Here is a 7793-nt window from a genome sequence, read left to right on the forward strand (position 1 = left end):
GCCAGCCACCTGCCCCTGAGTCAAGGGTAGGAAAATGGGCCAACAGAGAGGCTGGATTCCCTGTCCAACAGGGAGATGCTTAGAGCCTAGGGTTGCCACCACCCCTTGCACCACCCAACAGTGTCACCTATCTGGCTTGCACACCTCTGGGAATGGAGAACTTAGCACTCCCCAGGGCAACCTGCTCTGTTCACAGCCAGAGGGACCCTCAGAAGTCATCCCTGCGGCTGCCACTTTACAGATGGGTAAACCGAGGCTCAGAGATGAAGGGGGCCTCAGAATAAGCAGAAGAGCTGGGACAGGCCCCTGATCTTTGACTTTAAAAGCCCAAAGTCAGAGTGTCGGCTCCGTGTTACAACCAGTGAGATCTGGGTCCCAGCTCTGCCCTCTGGGGCACCACCATGCCTGCCAGCTCCCTCTGCCCAGGATGGAGATCAGCAAACCACTCAGAGATCGACCCCAGGACTCAGTCTGTCCAGGTGAAACTAGCCCAATGGCTTCATTTTACAGATGAGAAAATTGAGGCCAAAGAGGGGACAAGTCAAAGGACAGACTGGAGAGAGACCTGAGAGTGGAATAAAAGTTCATGACTTCCAATCAGCTGCCATGGCCAAGTAATCCCCAATTCCCTGAGGTTGGCTTGGACCACAGCATCTCGGCTTCAAGATGATGAACCCACTCAGAGCACATAGGCTAGCCTACCCACCAGGTCCCTGGTCCTAGAAATGAAAGAAACTGCATATTCATTTGTAATGTGGTGTCCTGGGTGGGATCCTGGACCAGAAAATGGGCATTAGGTAAAAACTAAGGGAATCTGAATAAAGGACGGGCTTTAGTTAATTATAATGTATTAATATTTGGTTAATTCCTTGTATATTAGATTATAATGTATCCCTATATTTTAAGATAGTAAAATAAAGAAAATTAGGTGTGGAAGCTATGGAACCATCAATACTATCTTCACAGTTTTTCTGTAAATCTAAATCAGATGTTAAAGTTCATTTTAAAAATGAAGCGGGGCTTCTCTGGTGACGCAGTGGTTAGGAATCCGCCTGCCAATGCAGGGGACACGGGTTCGATCCCTGGTCCGGGAAGATCCCACATGCCGCGGAGCAACTAAGCTGGTGCACCACAACTACTGAACCTGCGCTCTAGAGCCCGCAAGCCACAGCTACTGAGCCCACATGCCACAACTACTGAAGCCCGTGCGCCTAGAGCCTGTGTTCCACAACAAGAGAAGCCACCGTAATGAGAAGCCCGCACACTGCAACGAAGAGTAGCCCCCGCTCGCCGCAACTAGAGAAAGCCCGCGTGCAGCAGCAAAGACCCAACACAGCCATAAATAAATAAATAAATAAATATTTCTTAAAAATCAAAAAAAATAAAAAAATAAAAGTGAAGTGTATGGACTTCCCTGGCAGTCCAATGGTTAAGACTCCGCGCTTCCACTGCAGGGGGCACAGGTTCGATCCCTGGTCGGGGAACTAAGATCCCGCATGTCACAGGGTGTAGCCAAAAAATAAAATTAAAAATAAAATTAAAATGAAGTGTATAAAACGTACATATATATAGATACATACATACATAGATACATAGATACATATGTGTGTGTGTATATATATATATATGTAGTAGTTGTTGTTAAATCCCTAACAGTATTGGAAAACAGGGACTTTTGTGGATGGAAACCGAGGAACCCAACAAGGCCAGCCACTCTTCCATGACTCCTGCACACCGTCCACTCCCCCACTTCCCCTAAGCTGGGTACCAGCCCCAGTAGGCAGGGTTCACTGACCCCCAGGAGGGACCCTGATCGGAGGCTATTGGTCAGGGTGCTCTGGTGTCTTCAGCTGCCTGTGAGGAGCAGGAAGCACCTACTCCCAGAAGTCTTAACTATAGTGTTTGCTGCCCCAGCAGAAAGTCCTCTCCTGCCCCGTGTTTGCAGAAAACAGGCCAGAATGCATTCCACACAGCACCTCCCAGCCCTCCCCAAAGCCAGCTGAGTCTAACAGCCCGTGACCCAGAGCCAGCCAACATCGGAGAGAAATCACTCCACGAAAAAGGGCAACCACCCCAAGAATGGGAGGAACTTCACACCTGGGAAAACAGAGCCACTGGAGAAAACAGAACTGGATTGAGGAATGAGAGTAATGTCTCCCAGGAGACATAAAGGGCTATTCCAACCTATTAAAATAAATAAACACACCAGAGATGGGCAGGTATGTATTGCTTCTTTAAAAAACAAAAACAAAAAACCCTCAGGACTTCCCTGGCGGTCCAGTGGTTAAGAATCCTCACTTCCACCGCAGGGGGCACAGGTTCAATCCCTGGTTGGGAGACTAAGATCCCACCTGCCACATGGGGCAGCCACAGGAGGAAAATAAAAACCTCTATTGAAATGAGAGGGACTTCCCTGGTGGCGCAGTGGTTAAGAATCCGCCTGCCAATGCAGAGGACACGGGTTCGAGCCCTGGTCCGGGAAGATCCCACATGCCACGGAGCAACTAAGCCCGTGCACCACAACTACTGAGCCTACGCTCTAGAGCCCGCGAGCCACAACTACTGAGCCCGCATGCCACAACTCCTGAAGCCCGCACGCCTAGAGCCCGTGCTCCACAACAAGAGAAGCCACCGCGATGAGAAGCCCGTGCACTGCAACAAAGAGTAGCCCCCGCTCACCGCAACTAGAGAAAGCCCACGCGCAGCAACGAAGACCCAACGCAGCCAAAATAAATAAATTAATTAATTAATTTTTTTAAAAAAAGAAATGAGAACTGGAGGACAGGAACAGAACCCCAACATCTTTTTTTTTTTTTTTTACGGTATTTTTTTATTTTATTTATTTATTTATGGCTGTGTTGGGTCTTCGTTTCTGTGCGAGGGCTTTCTCTAGTTGCGGCAAGTGGGGGCCGCTCTTCATCGCGGTACGCGGGCCTCTCACTATCGCGGCCTCTCTTGTTGCGGAGCACAGGCTCCAGACGTGCAGGCTCAGTAATTGTGGCTCACGGGCTTAGTTGCTCCGCGGCATGTGGGATCTTCCCAGACCAGGGCTCGAACCGGTGTCCCCTGCATTGGCAGGCAGATTCTCAACCACTGCGCCACCAGGGAAGCCCCCCCAACATCTTTTTAATGAGATTTCTAGGAGAGAGAATGAAGGAGAGGCGACATTTACCCCTCCCCTGCCTTGTTTTCTTCAAAGAAGCCATCTCCCACTGAAATTATAATTTAATTATATGCACGTATGATTCTGCCAACCTTAAATAAATTGTTACATCATGTACTTACTTATTTGCTTATTGTCTGCTCCCTCCTCCCCAGTGTCTTGTTCCCTTGGGTTCACCCCTTGCATCCCTAATGCCTAGAAGAGTTCCTGGCACAGGAGATGACCTTAATAACAATTTGCTAAATGAAAGAATGAATGGGGGACTTCCCTGGTGGCGCAGTGGTTGAGAATCCGCCTGCCAATGCAGGAGACATGGGTTCGAGCCCTGGTCTGGGAAGATCCCACATGCCGTGGAGCAGCTGAGCCCGTGTGCCACAACTACTGAGCCCGCGTGCCACAACTACTGAAGCCTGCACGCCTGGAGCCCGTGCTCCACAACGGGAGAGGCCACGGCAATGAGAAGCCCACGCAAGGGAGAGTAGCCCCCGCTCGCCACAACTAGAGAAAGCCTGCGCACAGCAACGAAGACCCAACGCAGCCAAAAATAAATAAATAAAATGAATAAATTTATTTAAAAAAAAAGAGTGGGGACTTCCCCAGTGGCACAGTGGTTAAGACTACATGCTCCCAATGCAGGGGGCCCGGATTCGATCCCTGGTCAGGGAACTAGATCCCACATGCATGCCACAACTAAGAGTTCGCATGCCGCAACTAAGGAGCCCATGTGCTGCAACTAAGGAGCCTGCCTGCTGCAACTAAGACCCGGTGCAACCAAATTAATTAATTATTTTTTTAATTAATTAATTTAACAAAATTTTTTTAAATGATGAAAGCTTGATGGTATTCACATTGCTTAATTTGTCATGCTTTATTTATTTATTTATGGCTGTGTTGGGTCTTCGTTTCTGTGCGAGGGCTTTCTCTAGTTGTGGCAAGCGGGGGCCACTCTTCATCGCGGTGCGTGGGCCTCTCACTATCGCGGCTCTAGAGCCCGCAAGCCACAACTACTGAAGCCTGCGCACCTAGAGCCCGTGCTCCGCAACAAGAGAAGCCACCGCAATGAGAAGCCCATGCGCTGCAACAAAGAGTAGCCCCTGCTCAATGCAACTAGAGAAAGCCCACGCACAGCAACGAAGACCCAGCACAGCCTAAAATAAATAAATAAATAATTTTTTTGAAAAAGAATGAATGAGTCACATCAAACAAGTAATAACTGAGGATTTCCCCAGAACAAAGGAAAGACATGAGTCTTCAGACTGAAAAGTGTGTCGTCAAGATGAAAACTTGGTTCAGCCAGTTTGGAAAACTCTGCAGCAAAATCTGCTGAAGCTCCACATCTGTCCACCTCATGATGCAGGACTTTCACAGCAGGGTGCATCTTGCAAAGAAATGAAAATAGACATTCACCAAAGACATGTGCAGGGATGTTCATAGCAGCTTTACTGGTAGGAGCCCAGTCCTGGAGACAACACCAACCTCCCACCATGGGAGAATGGACAGACGTCTCATGGCAAATCCACCTTCTGGAAGGTGTGCCACAATCAAACCGTGGCACCAAAACCTACACCAACGTGGTGTATTATCTGAGCTTTTTTAATTTACTGTATTTCTAATACTTTGACACCTTGGGGCATTGCTGACCCTGAAGAGACTGCCCTCCAGGGCTGGCCAGTTCCTAGAGATGTAAATGCTTGGCCGGGGAGCGTGCCTTCCATAAGCAAACTCACCTATCTCCAGCCCACCACCTGACCTACCTGCTCTGTACTCAGGGCCAGTATTCCCCTGCCCAAATCACCCCAGGGCCAGGTACCAGACAACTCGACAGACAACTTGAATAAAATTATTCAAACTAACCAATGCTAAGCCTGCTGACCCTGCCTCATCCTTCGTGGAAACCACAATAAAGGCTCCTGCCCTGCTTCCCCCTCACACCCTCTGCTCCTGACTGACCCTGCTGCTTCCCTGTGTGGCCCTGGTGGCACTACCTCTGCTCTTGGGAACCATGCAGGACAAACTGTCTTGTCAAGGGCAGTGGCCTCCTAATCTCTTGGCCTCACCACACCTGAATAATAATAAAATCTACATTTTAAAACAATTGGTGCAGCAAGCAGGGTGGTTTGGCCTCAGATTAAAAGAATATGCTCTTGGCATACTAACTGGTCCCACCAGGTGGCAGTGGGAGCCTGGGAGGGTGGCGCCACCTGCTGGCAACACTTGTGCTTGGTGCCACTGCCGTTGGGGACCGGCCGGACGTGGCCACAATTCCCTGAGTTCTGGTCTGAGCCATTACTTGCCTAGATTCTGGGAGGACGTTCCCAGGGTCCCCCTTTCTCTTGGTTGACCAGCTAAGTTTACAAAGGCCCCTCCGAAGGGAAGGAGATGTGACTTCCCTCTAAGTGCTGTGGCCGGGCCTGACCGGGCAGCCCTGATACGTGTGGACAAACTGAGCTGCCGTGAAAGGTGCCCTGCCTTTCAGCCCGGCCCATGGGGCAGAGTCGTGCTCTTCAGAAGCACACTGCCAGGGCACCCACCCCAGGGACCGTGGCACCCCGCAGGTCCTGGGGGAAGGGCCATCGTTGTTGTGTTGTTTGCCTTGGTGCAGCCCCATTTTCCCCCTGACCCAGAGGAATAGGAGGGACCACACTGGTGGAGAGCTGGGGCGGGGGGGAGGCAAAAGAAGCATCCCAGGTAGTGGCTGCTACCTAGAGGCTGACAACTGGGCCCCTTGTCCCTGCTCCTTTTTTGCTTATCGGCCCAAGACAGAAACTAAAAACCACAGAATCAAGCAGCTAAAAGCCTCAAACAGAAAAGAGAAAGAAAAAGAAAAAAAGAAAGAAAAAGAAAAAAAGCAGGGGTGGGGGAAAAGAGAAAAAAAGGAAGAAAAAAGAAAACCCTAGATACAGGGGGAGAAAGCAAAAGGTGAATAAATAAATTACATATTTTATAAATATATAAATATATTTATAAAATATATAACAAATAAATTTTACATATAGTATGTATTTTTTAATATTTTAAATATATTTATAAAATATATAATAAATAAATTTTACATATATACATAAATTAAAGGTCCATAGTTTGACCCAACTGGAGATCCAAAATTTAGACACTAACAATATATACAATAAATTATATATATACCAATACATAACTATACATAACAAAAATACCACAGAATTTATGTAACAAAAAATTAAAAAGCACCAGTTGGCTTTTGTGCTTCTATAACATAGGTTCTAAATTAGCTTTAGTATTTGCTGACATCACCCACTGACAAAACTTCATGGGGCTTAATCAATACTGGGGCTCAAATGATTGTCATACCTGGGGATCCCACCAAATTTGAACACTGTGGCCCCTATAATCTTAGGGAAGAAACTGAATATAAAATAGAGGGGAAATAGATATACTTCATTTTAATGGTAGCCTTGCCTAAATTTCCCACAGTCATAGTACTTTTTGCCCTAAAATATCTCATATTGACCAAAGATGCTCTAACACTATGAATAATAAAATTAAAGTCTTTGGCATCTACAAATTGGCTTGATAAAATGGGACCCCACAAACCCCCAGTTAAAATAGTTAATATGACCCAACGTAAGTTAAAACAGGGCCTTCAGGGAGTAAAACTTTTATATAAAGCCTAATTAACAAAGGGTGATTATCCCCACTGCTTCCATTTAACGACCCAACTTTGCCTATCCTGAAACTTGGGAAAAAGAAAGGGTTCCTCCTGGTGGATTCACAACAGTAAAGCTGTGGTTCATGCATTAAGGCCCCTGACCCAATATCCAATTTTTTTAAGAATATTTATTTATTTATTTATTTATTTGGCTGTGCCGGGTCGTAGTTGCAGCACGTGGGAACGTCATTGCAGCATGCATGCTGGATCTAGTTCCCTGACCAGGGATCGAACCTGGGCCCCCTGCATTGCGAGCGCAGAGTCTTAGCCACTGGACCATCAGGGAAGTCCCTCCAATATTACTAAAATCACTCCCTCCACCCAAACAACACCAGTATTCATTTTGCTCTTACAGATTTGGCTGATATGCTCTGTTCAGTGTCTATATCAACAGCCTTTCTGCCAGTTTGCCTTCAACTCTAAAGGGACACACACACCTTTTGCAGGCTACCCATGGGGACTTCGACAGCTTTGCCATCACCTCTACATGAGAACACCCACTCCCCAGTGCCTTCCCCTACTACACCCTCCAGCTTCCCAGCAGGACCACGATGACTGCCCCTTCCCCTTGGTTACACACAACACCACTCATCCTCACATAGACTTTACCCGACGGTCACCTCATGCCCCCAGCAACTGCCCCCCAAAACACACCAAGATAATATTGTAGAAAAACAGACAACAGCAACAAATCATACGTATCTCTTATACCGATATTTTTAACACACTCTATGATTCCACAGAGATATTGTTAGAGACCCTGGAAATTTCAGATCTGTTTTCTTGGGTAATGCCATATAAATGAGAACCTTCGGTATGGACCAGCCTAGAAGGACTCCTAATACTTGCTACTTGTGTCCTCCCTTCCTATTCTCACTATAGAAATTACGCCCTACTCTCTAAAAACTTCCTCTATCATCTCCCCACAAGGGTTCCTTAAAATGA

At 47.2% G+C, this 7793-nt stretch overlaps 1 non-coding gene across 1 annotated transcript; it reads right to left on the reverse strand.

Annotated features, from left to right (window-relative positions):
• Positions 1-7061: 7061 nt before the first annotated feature.
• TRNAA-CGC (transfer RNA alanine (anticodon CGC)) lies at positions 7062-7134 on the reverse strand. Its single transcript has one exon. It is a non-coding gene; the product is annotated as a tRNA-Ala (tRNA).
• Positions 7135-7793: the final 659 nt, after the last annotated feature.

Source organism: Eubalaena glacialis, chromosome 2 (assembly GCF_028564815.1).
Source record: "Eubalaena glacialis isolate mEubGla1 chromosome 2, mEubGla1.1.hap2.+ XY, whole genome shotgun sequence".
NCBI classification, from domain to species: Eukaryota; Metazoa; Chordata; class Mammalia; order Artiodactyla; family Balaenidae; genus Eubalaena; species Eubalaena glacialis.